Source organism: Pseudopodoces humilis, chromosome 2 (genome assembly GCF_049639895.1).
Source record: "Pseudopodoces humilis isolate 2021_Gansu_Grassland_sample_001 chromosome 2, ASM4963989v1, whole genome shotgun sequence".
NCBI lineage: Eukaryota > Metazoa > Chordata > Aves > Passeriformes > Paridae > Pseudopodoces > Pseudopodoces humilis.
In genome coordinates, this window is record NC_142201.1 from 103,277,599 (window position 1) to 103,294,164 (window position 16,566).

Here is a 16,566-nt window from a genome sequence, read left to right on the forward strand (position 1 = left end):
TTTCGGGAATGATTACCAAATTTCAGAAAGCCAAGCTGTAGCCCTTGGAATTTATTAACTCATAAAAGCCAACCAAACCTCAAAACTCAGATACTGGCAACACCCACCAGAAATCTAACCTTCTGAGTCAGCCAGGAGATGTTCCCAATGCTGCACTGGTAACCTGCTTCACCTCTAAACATCCAGCCATTGTTTAAAAACTGGGTGCCCCAATGGCTCCTAAAACATCAATATTTTGACCATATTCCTCTATTTCGGAAGGAGACATAAGTTTGAGAATTAAGATCCAAAATAATATGCCAACATAATAACAGAAAAGCACAGTCTCCTATGTTTATTTAAAATCTCACAAATCTAACTCCCTGAATACTCTAGTATGTGTACATAAATAACACCAGCAAGAGCTATAAGCACTGTGTATCCTCAGACTTGTGACAAATCTTCCCAACAGAGGGGTGAACCCTGTGCTTGCAGTGGAAAGCTATAAATCCCACCACAAAATGGCTGTGCCAGCCATTTCATGTGCCGGGCTTCCTGAGCACTGATTCCTGTGCTTTTGGGACACTGTGCTGTAGGGATGGAGAGGTGCTGTGTGTGGATTAGGCTCATGCCAGCTGCTGCAGGATGGCAGCAGTGTGAGAGTCTATGGACCTGCCTCCTGTAGGCCCAAAGCAGAACTAGGCTCCCTGAGACTGTCAAAACTCCTGGAAATATCAATCTGGCTAAATGCTGGTAGCAAAATTTCATGCACATCACCAGCAGAAACTACCTCTGAACAGAGCAGAGCAAATTATCCCATAGCCTGCTTTTCCTAAATCACAGTTATTAAATCAGATGTTCCATAAATGAACCTCCATTCAGATTGAGCAGAGATCAAGACCATCATGACCATCTTCAAAAGAAAAGGAGAAAGAAGAGCTTTACCTGGAAAACTACAACCAACAACCTAATATAAAACGTCTGACTGCTGGTTGTTTCTGCACGGAGTTAAGGGAGAAGATGCAGAGTCTGCAAAAATTTACAAGGGGCAATTTATACATCCTTCATGTTCAGGATGAAGAACTACTGTGGAGAGAAATGCAAACAATGGGAGCAAGGCTGATTTAAACTCCTAGGAGAACAAAGCCAGCATCTTGTAGGGCCTTAGAGTGGGGCTGTGGAAGGGGCTGAAACAAAGAGATGAAGAGAAGAAGGGGAGAGGTGTTTGTTACTCACTAGTAATATTTGGATTCTATTTCACAGAATAACTTTAGCAACCACCGCTAGAAGAATAGCAGCCATCTTGTCCCATTCTCTGGTGTACCTACACCCACATGGACAAAAACATTTTAGTAGTAGAGAGAGAGTGAGGATCCCACAATCAAATTTTTCTGGACACAATTTGCTTCAACGGCAGTTTGCAGAGGGGAGAGAGTGTAGAGGAACAGACAACGAACCATGAAGACTTTTCTGCTGCTAACTGTCTCACTTATATGAAAATATAAACTGGATAAACAGAATCTACTTCCTTATGCTTTGGAGGCATTTACTTCATGTCATTTATTGTTATTTGATGGAAATGCTTTAAGCAAAGGGATGCACTATGAAGAAATGCATTCTACTAGGAAAGGCTTGAGCTTGAAATTAAATCCTGTGCTCAACTTTTCAAGAAGTATCTACCTTCACTGAAGTCTTTTCATAGCCCTGCTTATTTCTACTTTAAACTTCTCATTTATTGTACTTTAAGCCCCATCAGTGAATGTAAATGGGGTTTCACTATACGTTTAGTGCATTCAAGCATTCTTTGTTACAGTTCCCACCCTGCCGCATTATGTGAGCTCTGCCACGGAAGTCCAGCAGTCGGTTTGTTTTCTGCTATTAATAAAAGAACCTACTTTTCCGCACTTCTTTGAAGAAGTTGAAAGGGCTACATGTTGGAGGGGGAGGTGGTGGGGAACAGACTGTGGTGTAATCCCCAAACGCAAATGCTGTCTAGATTAGAAACCTCCCTGAAGAAAATTTACAAATGCTAAGACTGTGCTTTTTGTGTGATGAACACTAGAGCAATAACTTAGCCACATACTGGGTTCTGCCTAATGCTTAGGGAGCCTACTAGGTGAAAGGAATTAAATGAAAAATAGAATCTTCCAGTTGGCTCTGTGCCGATGCCATCCAACCCTTTTGGTATCCACTGACTTACTAATGCAACTATTTTCATGTGTATTTCATCACTGAGGTATCTTAATATAATACTTAGGAATCTCTTAAAATAATAATAACAAACACACAAATGGGATTTACACATTGCCAGTGTTTTTACATAGTCCAGGAAAAGCTTAATTAAAGGGGTGGGACGTGTCTCTGCTGAATAGCTGTTTTTCCTTCATACCTTCCCATGCATGACACGTACACATCCAAGAAAAGAAGTTGGGGGTGGTGGTGGTGGAAGAAAACCACCCAAAACCAAAACCAAAATTACCAGCCCTAAACTACTCAGCATAACCTTGTTGATTTGCTTGGCCATTTAAATAAATGAACATGCTCCTTGTAGAGAATCACGGCCCCAGTGCAACAGCTAACAAAAGAAAAGTACAATATATTGTCTGCCTTTTCCCTATAGGATACTCATATTGCTCAAGCTATCATTACCATATCTAGTTTATCCCACAATTACGACTAATCCTTAACTCCTAAATAAGTAGAAACAGGCATAAAGATTGCACATCTGAAAGCCTACCAGATAAACTTTAGTCTATAATCAACTGGAAGATTCTGTGATTAATTTTAAATCCTACTTAATAGGTTAAAGATGTTTTTAAAGATGAAATAATTTTATCAGTGTTGATTTTATTAATCTGACATTCATTTACTCTCTAAGGCTTCCATCCACTTGTTGCTGCTCAGGCACTGCAAGTGAACCTTATCAATCGAGCTGGATTTTAGTCAGAATATAACTTGGCATAAGAATCACACTAATGTTGCCAAGGAGTGCAACAACACAGCATCCAACAAACTCTGAAGATGCCTATTGTAATCATCAAACAATGAAAAAACTTAACAAGGTGATGAATGCCTCAGACACATTATTTTGACAAAACCACTTTAAATGAACATAATAAAATAAATCTACTTTTAATTGAGTGATACAGTTTCAGCTGACATTTTTATGGTATTTCAGGTATGTTTTTTGTAGTGTGTGACTACCTAGCTACTTATAGACCTTAGACAGCAGTCATTCTTTTTTTTTTTAAATTTTTTTTGTAGGCTACAGTTGGTCCCTAAGATGAGATGACTGCTTTTCAGTGTGAAATTATGTATCTAGTCAGGAATTGAACATAATCATCACATGGGCAAATCGAAATGATGGCTACATTTACTGCCTACAGAAATTTCTGCTGCACTGCATATTAACACCCTGAAAATGTTGTGTTAGCTTATTGTGGATATGCTGATTTTCATTACCCACAGAAATGCAGAACATCTTCTGTTAAACCTCACTGAAATTTTTTATCAAATGAATAGAGCAATGCCCTGAAATGTGATAATTGTAGATTCTTGTTATACAACTTTGAGTAAAAAATTCTTCCCTCTAATTCCAACAGTAATTAACTTGGATTGGAATTCCCTTGACTCATGTAGCAGTCTTCAGCACTGTATTAATGGATCTTAGACATTATATGGTTGTAAAAGAAATCCTGTCACATATATGTAATACTATACAAAGGTACTAAAGACTTTCAGGTTAATGAAAAGAATTGATCAAATCACCCCAGCTTGAGCTATGAGCTTTTTTTTTTTTTTTTGCTTTGTTTGGTTGAAATATGAAAAGGTATATTGCTGAAACTTAAAATGTCACAAAAATGAAGCTCCAGAAAATTGTTGCATCTCCCATGAAGACTAAAAATTAAAGTAGACAATTATCATAATAATAACTCAATTGTACAGGGCAGACAAAAGAGAAGCTAATACTTCCCTCTGTTTTTTGACTGATGTTTTGTTGAGCTATAGCTAAACAGCTACAACTTTAAGTTGACAGTAAATTAGCAAACAGTATGAGGGAGGAAAAAAAGAAAAAAAAATCATGTAGAGGTTAAGATGTTTATGTAAAACAGTTATTTTCCTTTTTAAAATTAAAATGTACAAATAAGCTGGTGTCAGAGCCTAGGTGATCCTTCATTTCCACCGCATTGAGCAGGCTCCCATCAGCAGCAGACAGCCGCTAATATATGCGTCTGGCTCAGTCTGCTCTACCAACTAGGAACCCATCGAATTGTTAATATCAGTCCTTTTTTGTATGCACCACACATCTTTTTCACTCTCTCTCTCTCTCTTCCTCCCCCTTTGCGAGAGCTTGTGTTTTTGGTTTTTGTTTTTGTTGTAGCACAAGCTGATTACTCTGAAATCACTTATTAAAGAGCATTTAAATGCATTTTGCACTGAAACAACACCAAGTTTTTTAGGAATATATGATTCCTATATTTCTATAAATGTATCATAATGCTGTACATATATCTAAGCATAGCATATTGAAGATGATGCTTTCTATTTATTTGTGCTAATAAAGACAGCTTTCATATACTGTCACTGGGTAAATGGGACTGCTTCCTGCATGGTCTCTGTAGGCATTGTCAGGCAGTCCCAGGACATGGAAACACATTGTTGATCTTGGTGGAAATTCTGCCTGAGTGAAGCCCTGCTTCTCTCTCCCCTCCATTCACCTCTGGCCTTCCTGTGTACCTGAGGTCGGGCTGGCTGTCCTGAGACTGGAGAAGAAGAGGGAGCAGGAAAAAAGGCAGGCAGTGCACCAACTTTCCCATCACTATGGCAAGGGGCAGCAGTGAGTCTGATGGGCAGAGCAGAGCCACTGAAGTCACCACAGTTCAAGCAGTTATGCAGAGGCAGGACTGCACATTCACGACTTAACTGGAGCACCAAATACGCCAGGCTGGGGTTTCTAAAGATTCATATTCTTCTCACTCCCAGTGCAGGGCAGAGCATAGCTGAAATCTTCAGACTGACAGAGACAAAACGTTTCACACCAGTTTTACCTTCATTGTACGTAAAGTGTTAAATGAAAAATTAATTCAGAGTGCTGAATGTGAACTATCCTCATTCAAATAAATTTTGTTGATCAAAAAATAAATGCAATGACAACCTTTAATATGCACAGATGGGTGCATCATACAGCTGATTAAATCTATAAGTATTTTTATTTCAATAAATACTATGTGTAATTTAAATTGTATATTAACATATATATACCAACACACAATATAGTTTTATCACATTATATATCTGGAATGAACAGAATATGTGTTCACCTGATCAGTATCTTAAATAACCTGTTTTCAGTATTGAAAACTGCTACAGAATATGTGTAAATTCCTAACAATATGCTTCATGAGTGTAGCACCCATCTGGGTACATTTGTCTTTCCTCTACACATTCAGATCTACTTTTCCAATATTGCCTAAACAGAAGTCAACATTGAATATTACATCTGTGTTAAAAAAGTTACCTCTCTATCTAAAGAGCAAGTAGCTCTTTTGGGTGTTCTTAGCATGTGGGATTGACAGTTTATGAAGAAAAGAATTACATATTTACAGGAACTGTATCATCATTGTAATTGCTAAGGCAATATTTTTTATGACTATTTAAAGACTAATTATATCTTGAGCAACTTGAAAACTATGTACTGAGCATAATTTCTGTCTCTTAAGAAAACAAGACAAGAGGAAAAAGTATTATACTAACAGATAAGAACAATTTATTTTAACAATAGTGTTGATGCTTACAATAAAACACAATTCCTCCCACACAAGTGGAAAAAATATACTGCAGCCAAAATACCACTTTTGAAATGAACAAATAGTTTAGATGCCTGATCTGTGTGAAGCCTTTGTTTCAGTGAAGTCTGATGTATCAACAAAGTCCTGCAGCATCTTGTTTAGACACAGGAAACAGAGAAAAATTACTAAGAACTAACTCACCTATAAAATATTAAGAAATACAAATCAGAATATGTGTTTTAGATCAGATTTTTGAGACAAATAAACAGTGCAGAATAACTCATGTGCTTGTGAATCTGCTTATGCAAAGTCAGGGAAGAACTTAACACATGAGGGGCAAGGTACAGCTCACACTGGTTTTTTTTTTCAGAGGGATAAAAAATATAAGAAGTGATGGAGAAGTTAGAAGTTGAGTCTGGTGCTTAGAGTATTGTGGTTCACTTTAAACTGAACAGGTACAATAAATACGTTTCTGCGTGCAAAGGGATGTTAATGCTGTAGTATGATTTTTAAACCAATATTCTCTTTCAGATTAAAATGTAAATTTAAATGAGAGAATATTTTAAATTACATACTGTGTTCTCACTTGGACACAAAAAAAGGATGGCAACTAACGACAAAATACTCTTTGTTCCATGTTACAGGAAAAGCTAAGCAACAGTTTTCCTGTAGACTGAAATCATTATTCAAACAATAGAATGAATGTTTTCTAGGCCTCAAACATCAATGTTTATGCTTTATTTTTTAAAAGTCAATTAATGCTATAACAGTAAGGATGAATGTATACTTTGTGGTAATTATATATCAGAATTGTCTACAATAAAAATAATAATAATATGAGTGTTAATATTATGGTTGAAAGTCTTTTGTATATTTTAGTATGTTTTTTGAGTGGGCGTTTTGTTGTTTTTGTTGTTTGGGGGGAGTTTTTAGGTACAAACTAACATTCAGGTTAAATTTTAATTCTAAATGTTACATGACATCTAGTCCAGTTTTCTAAACATATAAATATCTAACATCCTAATGTTGCACAATTGGTAACAGTTGTTTAGATTTTTTCCTATTTTTTTTCTTTTTTCTTTTTCTTTTTTTTTTTTTTTTTTCTTTTGGAACAGGTCTGATGTTTAACATTTGAAATAAGAATATTTTCCTTTTTACCCTTCCAGGCAAGGAAAGCTCCTTTGGTTCTCTAAATTCTGCAGAGAAACAATCACAGTCCAAAGCTGCTGGTTCCCCTCCGCCTAGGTCCCAAGAGCCTGACTTGTGATTGTTGCTAAAAAACCTCACAAGTTAGGGTCTCAGGGACTAGGAAAAGTCCGATATGATCCAGTAGAATTCGTCTTCCAATAAACTGAATTGTTTAGTAGTCATAATCGCTGTCACCAAAACTTTCACTGCTATTGTTAAAAAGAAAGAAACCCCAAACCCAAAACCAAAAGAAACCCTAAAACCAGTGTCCCCCCCCCCCCACCCCAATCAACACCACCTTTTTCCCCCCAGATAAACAAACCACACTTTCAAGTAGGGGGCAGAAAAGATCAAATAAGCAGGCAAGACGCATACATACATTCAAACAATGTATCAGCTGACCGAACAGACTTTGCTGAGAGTATAGTCCTGAACTTTTGAAAAGAAAAAACAAAGAGCACAGGATAAAAATCTTCACTGCCTTGTCTCGCAAGTAGCCATGTTACTAAAATGCATCAGAGGGAAGCGTCTACAAATGGGTTAAAATCTGCTTCCAGCAGATTTGTACAGTAACAATTTTATTCTATTTTCTTAATGCCTGAAAGAAGGATTAAATGCTTGTTAAGGGGGTTCTAATTGAAATATTTCCCCATTATACTTTTAGTCCTGGTGTTCAGGTGGGCCCTGGGTTACAAAGTACTTTAAACCCATTCACGGTGCAGGGATAACCTTTGGGCGTGTATTCACTTTTTGCCTCTTCCCCATGTTCAAGATTTAATCCTTCTACAGACTGCTAGAAAAAGCTTCTTCCTTTCCAATAACAAAACTAGCCTTCACTCCATAAGCTGCAGAAAACATTGACATGCAGAGATTGTTGTCACTTGAACCAGCTTACTCAAAGCACACATAACTTTCAAATACTGTCGGTACAGTAAGAAGAAATGCTCAGATTTCCCAAATAATTCTGTTCTGAAGCCGAACACTTTTAATGGCATGACCACAATCCTGAAATACTTTTGCATTCATTCTCCTCCGATCTTTAGCCTTGTTTGCAGAATGAAAAATAAAATTTCTACTTTAGGGACAGGATCCAGCGTGGCTTTTTTTTTTTTTTCCTCCATCAGATCCCAGAGCAAAAGAAACAGCAGCCATAAAGGTCCTAGCCACTGGAGCAGAATCTGGCATAGAAAACTCAGAGCTCCTCGGGAAGCCGTTCAGCTTTAAAAAGGAAAAAAAAAGAGAAGAGGGGGGAAGAATTAGAATCTCTGCTGGTCGAACAGGTGAACCATCCATTTACAAGAAAGCTGTACAGAGTGCTCTGCCGAAGAAAAGATTTGCCAATGCCCCCCACCCCCACCCCTGCCCTTCACCCTCCCCTCCAGACTGATACTTCAGATTTCAGAACATTTTGGATTATTTACAATATTATTTCAGCTGATGATATAATGCAACATTATATAAGAGCCGTTTCTTTGTCACTGTGCACCATTCAATCAGTTATGCCTCAGACACAAAATAATTAAATGAAACAAACTATATATATATATGAGAGAGATATATGTATAGCAGTCCCTAGATTTCATTCAATTTCTTTTTTTAAAGCTGATCATGATTTAACAAACAATTTTGACCACAGCTTTCAAATCAATAATTAGAATGAAAAATCTCTCCCCTCTATAAATATGACATTAACATAATTATACCACCCCCATCGCATAGACCCATCCTCTTTAGGGAATACATCTGATGCTCTGAAGATGGAAATCAGTCAGATTTTAGTTGCTCTCAAACGTACCTTTGCTTCTCACTGACTGACTGGCTTTACCTTCCATGCACACACACACGGTCACAGCACTCACACACTCTCTCACACACACACACACACACACACATGCGCACACACACGCACACACACACACACACACACACACACACACAGAAAGGCACGGCAAAGCAGCGGATGCTGACTCAGAGCAGTTGTGTGTGGAGGGGGTGGTATCGGCTGGTATTTTCACTGCACTCATCATTAACATTAACTCACTCTCTAGAATCCACCCTCTCTCAGACCTGCTGGACTGCAGCATTTGCATGACGCTGTCACTCTAGCCCTTGTGGGTCAGATGTTAGAAGAAAAAAAAACAAACAAAAAAACCTCAAGGCTCTCATAAGGAATGCCTTCATTTCTTCCAAAGGGTCCCTCTTCTTATTTTTCCACCTTTCTACTTCCTCTGTTGCTGTGTCTCAGTTGTTTGACATCTTTCCGGAAGAAAATGTCTTGAGCTGCAATAAGCCAGTAGTCAGTCGGTCCTCCCCTCACCTCACACTCCTATTCCCACCCCCTTTTTTTCCTAATCAATAAGACAGATCTCCAAATGCAGTTGTGAAAACAGGCTCTGACACACAGACTTTCATCCTCGATCCTCTGCCTCAGGAATAGCAGGCAACCCAGGCTCACACGTGATGTAGAGAGAAATAATGCCAGTAATTCTTGAACAGTCTTAGGAGTTTATTCTACGCCTTCTTCATTTTTTCCTTTGCTCGAATAAATACCAGTGGGAAGGACACACTAGCTCTCAAAAGCTACAAGAATTCACTTCTTCAGAAAATAATGAACATTAAAAGACTAATATTAATCTTCCTCAAAATTAATGCTATCTTCCCCCCCGCTTCATTGTACTCTTTATAAGTAGGAATTGTCTCATAGCCAAAACCCTGCCAGGGTCTGAATCACCATTCACTGTGCTGAAATCGTGAGTTTCTGGGCTTCAATTGGCATTTAACTGGACTATGCACATTTTTTCCTCTTTTTCTTTTCTTTTATTTTAGACTTCTTAGTTAAAATAAAATAAAAAATAGAAGCTGCTTGCGTCAGAGGGAACACTGCAAGAGAACAATGGCAATACACCCGCACCACCACACTGAGTACTGAAAATGAATGTTTGAGCCCCACTTGTGTATTTTTGTGTATGGTATTTGCTCCATTTTGGTAGAGGAGTCTGAACACATACACGTACACCGAATACACACACGGAGAAACTCAAGATGCATATAGAAAATACACAACACAAAACAAAGCACAAAGGCTGATAACTGAAACACAGGCACAAGTTGTCTGACAGGCTATGAAAATCCACAGAGCATAATCATTGTGTGCATTTTTACCTTGTTCCTTTGTTCTTAAGGCAAGGGACTTTAATGGCTTATGGTGTTGACAGTCTTTCAGCTTTTCCCTTTTTTACGCCAACAGTATTTGGGAATTACTTTTCCAGACAATACCACACCACTGTGATTCGCAGTATAGAAATTATTTACCAGAGAGGGGGGACAGGTGATACGCAATTCACCAGCCTATTCTCAGAGCTGCCTGCTGCCGTGGAAGCCCTCGGCGTAGCCGGGCGGGCAGGTCCCAGTGTGCAGCGCTGCAGTCCCGGCTCAGGTAGCCTTTTTTGGCAACCTTGTGGCAGCAGCAGCGAACGGGAAGGGTATCCACTTGCAGGAAAGGTCCAAAAGAAAATGCTACACAGCCCCAAATAAAGGAAGGAAGCCAAAACGCCGGGTACACGCCCTAAGCCCAGTTAGTGCGCGCTTGGGACCAGTCGTGGTGATGGTGATTAATTTCTTACGAAAAGGATGAAGGAAAGTAGACAATTAGGAAACAGTTAAGCTTGTAATCTCAGAGAAAGGGAGAGACGGAGACAGACATACACCCACAGACAGAGAGCGAGTGAAGAACGCCAAGCATGAGACAACAAAAACAAGACCAAAATCAGATTTGGGAAACTGAAAAAATACAGGATTACAGCATTCAGCTTAGCAGTCACTGAGGTATAAAAAAAAAAAAATAAAAATTACCACATGCACAGCATGGCTTAAAATACTTATTGCCATCAACAGTCTGTGACGGATGCCGGCTTCTTACTGCTATACGTACATTAGATTGGTCATCGCCTCTTAATCTCCTTTTGCTCAGACCCATCCATTTTTTGCTGCTCCAGCATCTGTGCCCTTTATGCTTTTTTCCTGTATAGTTACCCACAATACCCTGGATAAATTAATGTCATGACCTCGCTATGGCTATCAGAAAGAAAAAAAGTCTACTATTTTAATAATTGAACGTGTGCGTACAGCAAACTGCCTACTGATAGCCCAGCTTTGTGGACTGCCTCCAAAAGCAGCCTTTGCTAGCTCTGCGAATCAGAGACAACAGATGCAAATACTGGCCACAGAGCCCCGGCTCTCTGCCTTGTCTTTTTTTTTTTTTTTTTTTAAAAACCCACCCTTTTCAGTCTGTGCCATTTCATTTCCCCTGTGCCTCCCCCCTCAATGGTTAAAAACATTAGCCTGATGAAATTAGAAGCTTCTGAATAAAAGGATGAAGATGAGTGAAAATTATAAATGGTTTCAGATTCTGGAAATTTATATCCAGACGGTGAGTAGGGAAGAGTACCCAGGTTCAAGTGCTGAGCCTCACTCGGGAGCACCTCTGGGGCCAATGGGATTGCAGACTAGATTAAATCAATAGTCGTCTGAAACAAGATGTCGTAATCAATCAGCTCAATTACCACTGTCATAGATCTGGGCTTAAGGTCTTTCCTGATTCCACTCTTCTAGTCATTAACCCTTATACATCCTCATAACAGGAATGCACACTTGCTCTGCTGCCCTACCTTCAGACCATCAAAGTTTAGCTTAGCATTTTCTCCTCTTTTATCCTTTCCCTATTTAAACAATATAAGAGTGGGTCAGCAAGAAATGTTTTAAATGTGAATATGGTGAGATTAGATGCACTCCTTTAAGTGTACCTATTATATATGTGCTGCTGTGCACTTATATATTATTATTATGCCTCTGGGAGTGTCTGGGTGGATCAAAGACTGCTGTTTAATTAACATTCAACTCAGCTGTTTCCTTGGAGATTAAAAATAGAAGACTAGTTGAATTAAACTGAAGCAGTTCACTCATTTCACTAATCCAATATTACAGAACCCTCCTCCCCACAACCTAGTTAGAAACAACTCATTTCTGGTTAATCAGCCACCAGGAAAATCCATTTTCAGTTTGAAGGTAAGTGTGAAAAAGTTGGAAAGACAGTTCTGTGTGCATGTCCGAATTTCACAGAATTGCCCATCATTTACATTTTCCATCACCAGTACAGTAAATCCTCATGCAATGCAAGGAGAAAAGAACCATCAGGCTTGACTATGAGCAGAACCACTTTAAATTCATGCCTGTAATTATTATTTGCTGTATGAAGATTAAATGTCAACCATTAAACATTTTATTTTATTATTATTCCTGTGCAGAAAAAGATCTAAGAGCTTTTCATAAAAATGCTCCAGCAATTCTCACATATCCGTCTCTCATTCTCTCAGGAGGAAAGAAAGAATCCAGGCAGCAGGTATCCAGAATTCGGGTCTCTTAAGTCTGATTTATTCTGTCAGACTTCAATAATAATAGCAAAAGAAAACACTGCTACATTTACACTTACATCACTGCCTGTACACACTGCCTCTGTTTCCAAGCAGAACCACACCTTTTTTACCCATAGATCTGCTCCTCATCTGGATAGACCGAATGCACAGCCCCAGTCCAGACAGCACTGAGAATACCACATAGCAGAATTAGCTGTGGCAATGGTATTTTGGGAGGAATTTGTGCTCCTAGAGACGCTAGCAGTGGGTATGGGACAGGGGCAGCAAACAGGGGTCTCACAGCAGCAGCAAAGGCCAAGGCCAGGGGTCTGGGCAGGGCTCCATGCTGTCTAAAACACGTTATAATTGGAGATCGACTGCTGGATTGAATGACCTGCTGTTTTCATTAGTAAAAATATAAAAAATTTGGTCTCAAAAATTATTCAGCTGCTAGCATAGGTGCCTTTTAACAGGCTTATACCTCAGCCAGGAACAGCTTGGTTGCAGTCACTGACCCCTCACAGATGGAAAAAAAATGACCTCATCTTTGCCTCTTTTCTGGGAAAGCTTTAGCTGGCAGGGGGATAAGAAACAAAAAGAACCTTAATTTTGTCCCTTAGTAATGCTAAATGAATGCACTGCACCAGACACCACCTTAAACTGGCTGAAGGGCACTGCTCAGTTTTGCAGGCAGCAGCTCAGACTGTGAGCATCATCCACAAGGGGACAGCATCCACATCCACACTGGAAAGATGCAGTTAGTGTCGGTGAGGAACAGAAAGGGGAGCAGCCATTGCTGAAAGCACCCAAAAATTTAAAAAAACACCACCACCAACAAAAAAACAAAAACCCAAGAAAGAGAGAAGAAAAAAGAAGATATTTCCTGGATTATTGCTTCTGGACGGAGAGAGAGGAGAGGTGAGGCTGGACATGCATGTCAGATATCAAAATCTACTCAAATACAGGATGAGCCTTTTGTTTCTTAAGCAGCAAGAGTGAGATGATTTGCAATATTAATGCAAACTTTGTGTGACAGATAAGGACTCTCTGGAATAACAGATAGTAATGTTAAGAGAATGCAATGAGGAGAATTAGATACCATTGGAGCAAAATCAGAACATATCTAATGAGAAGAGAGAAATGCACTAATATCAAATGTTATTCTGATTTTACAGTTATCATCTTCATATCCTCAGTGTGCTCGAACTGGGAGATAACACACTCATCCCTTTCCTTTTTCTAGAAGCAAAAGTTTCTTCATCACAGTGCACATGGAAAGGATATTAATAAAATAAAGATTCTCTTTATGTAGCATTTAAATGACTTAGAAGAATAACACTGTTAGAATGACCTGTACCTAGTTGGAATTACCTACGCCATAGTTCTGTATGATTGTCCCTAGCACCTTCTCACCTCGTTGATAAACAGCAAGGGGATAAATACTTCAGAAAATTCCCACACCTATCTAGTTCCAGATTTGCTATAAAAAAAATCTACCCTCCTATTTTCTTGTTTAGAAATGCTACATCCAGAATTCATCTTGTAATTTAGTAAGAGTGCCTTTTTTAACTTAGCTGAAATTCCCACCTGATCATGAAGTATTGAAAATATATATAGCCTACACAATCTATTACAGAAAGGAAATCACAGAAATAAAATTACAGAGAATCAGCAATATCCTTCTCTTCCTACGCAAGCTCCATCTTACTCAAGGAATGCTATTATACGATCTCCTTGCTGACTTGTCAATTTACCTGCCCTTTATTAAAACACAGACATATGACAGCAGAAATTATTGCAGTTTGAATTACTTTTTGTGTGAATTCTATTCAATAGACCTTGATTTTACTGACACTTTCAATTAAAAAGGTAATTATTTGTGAAAACAAACCACTGTGATAGGTACACCTTTTTTTGACCTCTGTTTCCTTGAGCTGTGAGAGTATGAAGTAATGAATGAATGAACTTTTCTATTTATGAATACTTTTTATACTCCACTAATTGCTTTGTGTTACTACTTGATACAGCATCAGCACAATGTGAAGAAAGGAAAGGCCCGGTACAAAAATGAAATTCCAACTGTTCAAAAACCTGTTTCTGCCTAAACAGCCGGGTCTGCATTTGTAGTCTGTTCACTAAGAAAGATGTAAAGTGCTGAGCACTATTTTAAAAATTCCTCGTAGTAAATTTTCCAGTATGACATTTTTACTGTTTCCTGACCTGTAATTACACCTGCATACATACACACACACACATATAATTGATAAAAACACAAGATTACATAGAACTAGATCACCTCTGTCTATTTGCAGAAGTCACCCCTCCATGCTGGTTACACACTATTGTTGCAATCACCAGTGGGCCCGATCCTGAAATAGGGCAGTACAAGTCCCTTTATTTGGGTAGATAATGTCTCTGAAATGACCTGAACCATTTCTCTGGGCACTGATTCTGGGGTATGTATTTGCCACATAAAAATCTGAGCTTGTAAAAGGAAATAAAGGGTATTTGGTATATGCTACAAACACTAAGAGAATGTAGAGAATTCTGCTGTAGGACAAAACACTCCTATTTTCTTAACAATGCAATCTAAAGATAAACATTTGTGAGAAACATTCAGACACAACATTTCTACAACCTTGTTTTTAGATGTTTCAAAAGCAGTCTGGGGAAAAGCAAAGCATTTTAAGAAGAAAATACAAAATAGGTTCAATGACTGAAAAACCAGAATATTTTAAATTTTCTAGACAGTGAAGGTTAAAGCTATCCTGCATTCTCATAGTTCTCTCTCTCCTTTCAATCAATCTCATTGATTTTTTTTAAAGGTCAGAGGCTATACCTTCATTGATCAAAGAAACAGCCTGACACAGCGAAAGAGTCTGCCAATTCCAGACAGATCAATCACACCTTTGTCTGCTTTTGATACATTATGGTTATTTATTCTGCATCACCACGACTTTCTGTCGCATGGCTCTTAATGTAATAATGCTGCTCAGGGACAACAATAAAAGAAAAGGGGGAGGGAAAATATTATATTTAAAATATTTTAAGCCTATCTCTGGTATTTCTGAGGGTGGCTTATGATGGAACTTGGCCAACTTGTTTGATTTCATTTTTGCCTTGGAACTCCTGTTCAGGTATTTAGCTCTCCTTGATCAGTGCTTTGTAGGATTTTAAAAAGGCAAGCTTTTGAAAAGAATTTGTGCAAATTGTTTTTAAAAAAAGTAATTAGATCTTGATAGGACAACAATTATGATCTAATCACGACCATAATTTTCCATGTTTATGCACCATTTTAGAAATATTTTAATAAATTTGATGTAACTGATACTTGGCGTCAGTTACAGACTGCTTTATGACTGTAAAAGGAAACTAATGGTCAGCCTAAAATAATTACTAGGAAATATTGCTGAATAAACAGATATAAGTGCTAAAAAGCTCCTGGCTTTGCAAACTATTATACTGAAAGCCAGCTAAATCTTTAAAAAATGCACTATATGCTCACTGTCTGCTATGACTGAAAGTTCTATGCTATTATTTTGCTCTGCATAGCTCCTGCAAGGAGCATTCAAAACTCCTGTTGGTCTAATATATGATCTTTTGTTCACATTTGGTAGCCTATCACTTCACTAACACTTCACTAGCAGTTTCACTACTTAAGAAAAATCACTTGTGGGTCTTGGGATACTGGTTACAAGTAAAAGCATTAAAATCTACTTTTAAAAGTGAAAATGTAGCCCGAAAGAAGCCAGTGGAAAAATGCCCAGTGACTTCAATGGAGCTGGGACTTCACTGGAAGATATTATATCTCAACTCCTTCAACACAAGATACCTGCAGTAAGAAAAGGCAGTTTGTGAGATTTTAAAAAAATCTAATTGCATAAAGATTTAAAAACCCCAACACATTTCCTATTGAAATAGCTAACAAAGCAGTGATGGGCTCTATGCACCACTCAGTCCTATCAAACAAAGTGGAACTGTTCAGTAAAATTAAGCATGTAAATCTTTGCAGAATCAGGATATCAGGTAATAAGACATAACCACCATAGTTAGAACATTAAAATAAGATATGCGATAATCCCAGTACTTGGCATTAGTTTCTGATTTCATTGTGGCTGCTCTGTAAATTATTGTGCACCCAATTTACAATTACATCAGCACTATTATGTAGAGCAAAAGGTAAGTGGTATACAAAGCTG

General features: G+C 38.2%; 1 long non-coding RNA gene across 1 annotated transcript in view; it reads right to left on the bottom strand.

Annotated features, from left to right (window-relative positions):
- Positions 1-7,289: 7,289 nt before the first annotated feature.
- The window catches only part of LOC148184944 (uncharacterized), a 62,945-nt gene continuing 53,668 nt past the window's right edge, over positions 7,290-16,566 (bottom strand). The window contains exon 3 of the long non-coding RNA XR_015771955.1: positions 7,290-8,174. This is a non-coding gene — a long non-coding RNA (uncharacterized LOC148184944). The remainder of the gene's footprint in view (positions 8,175-16,566) is intronic.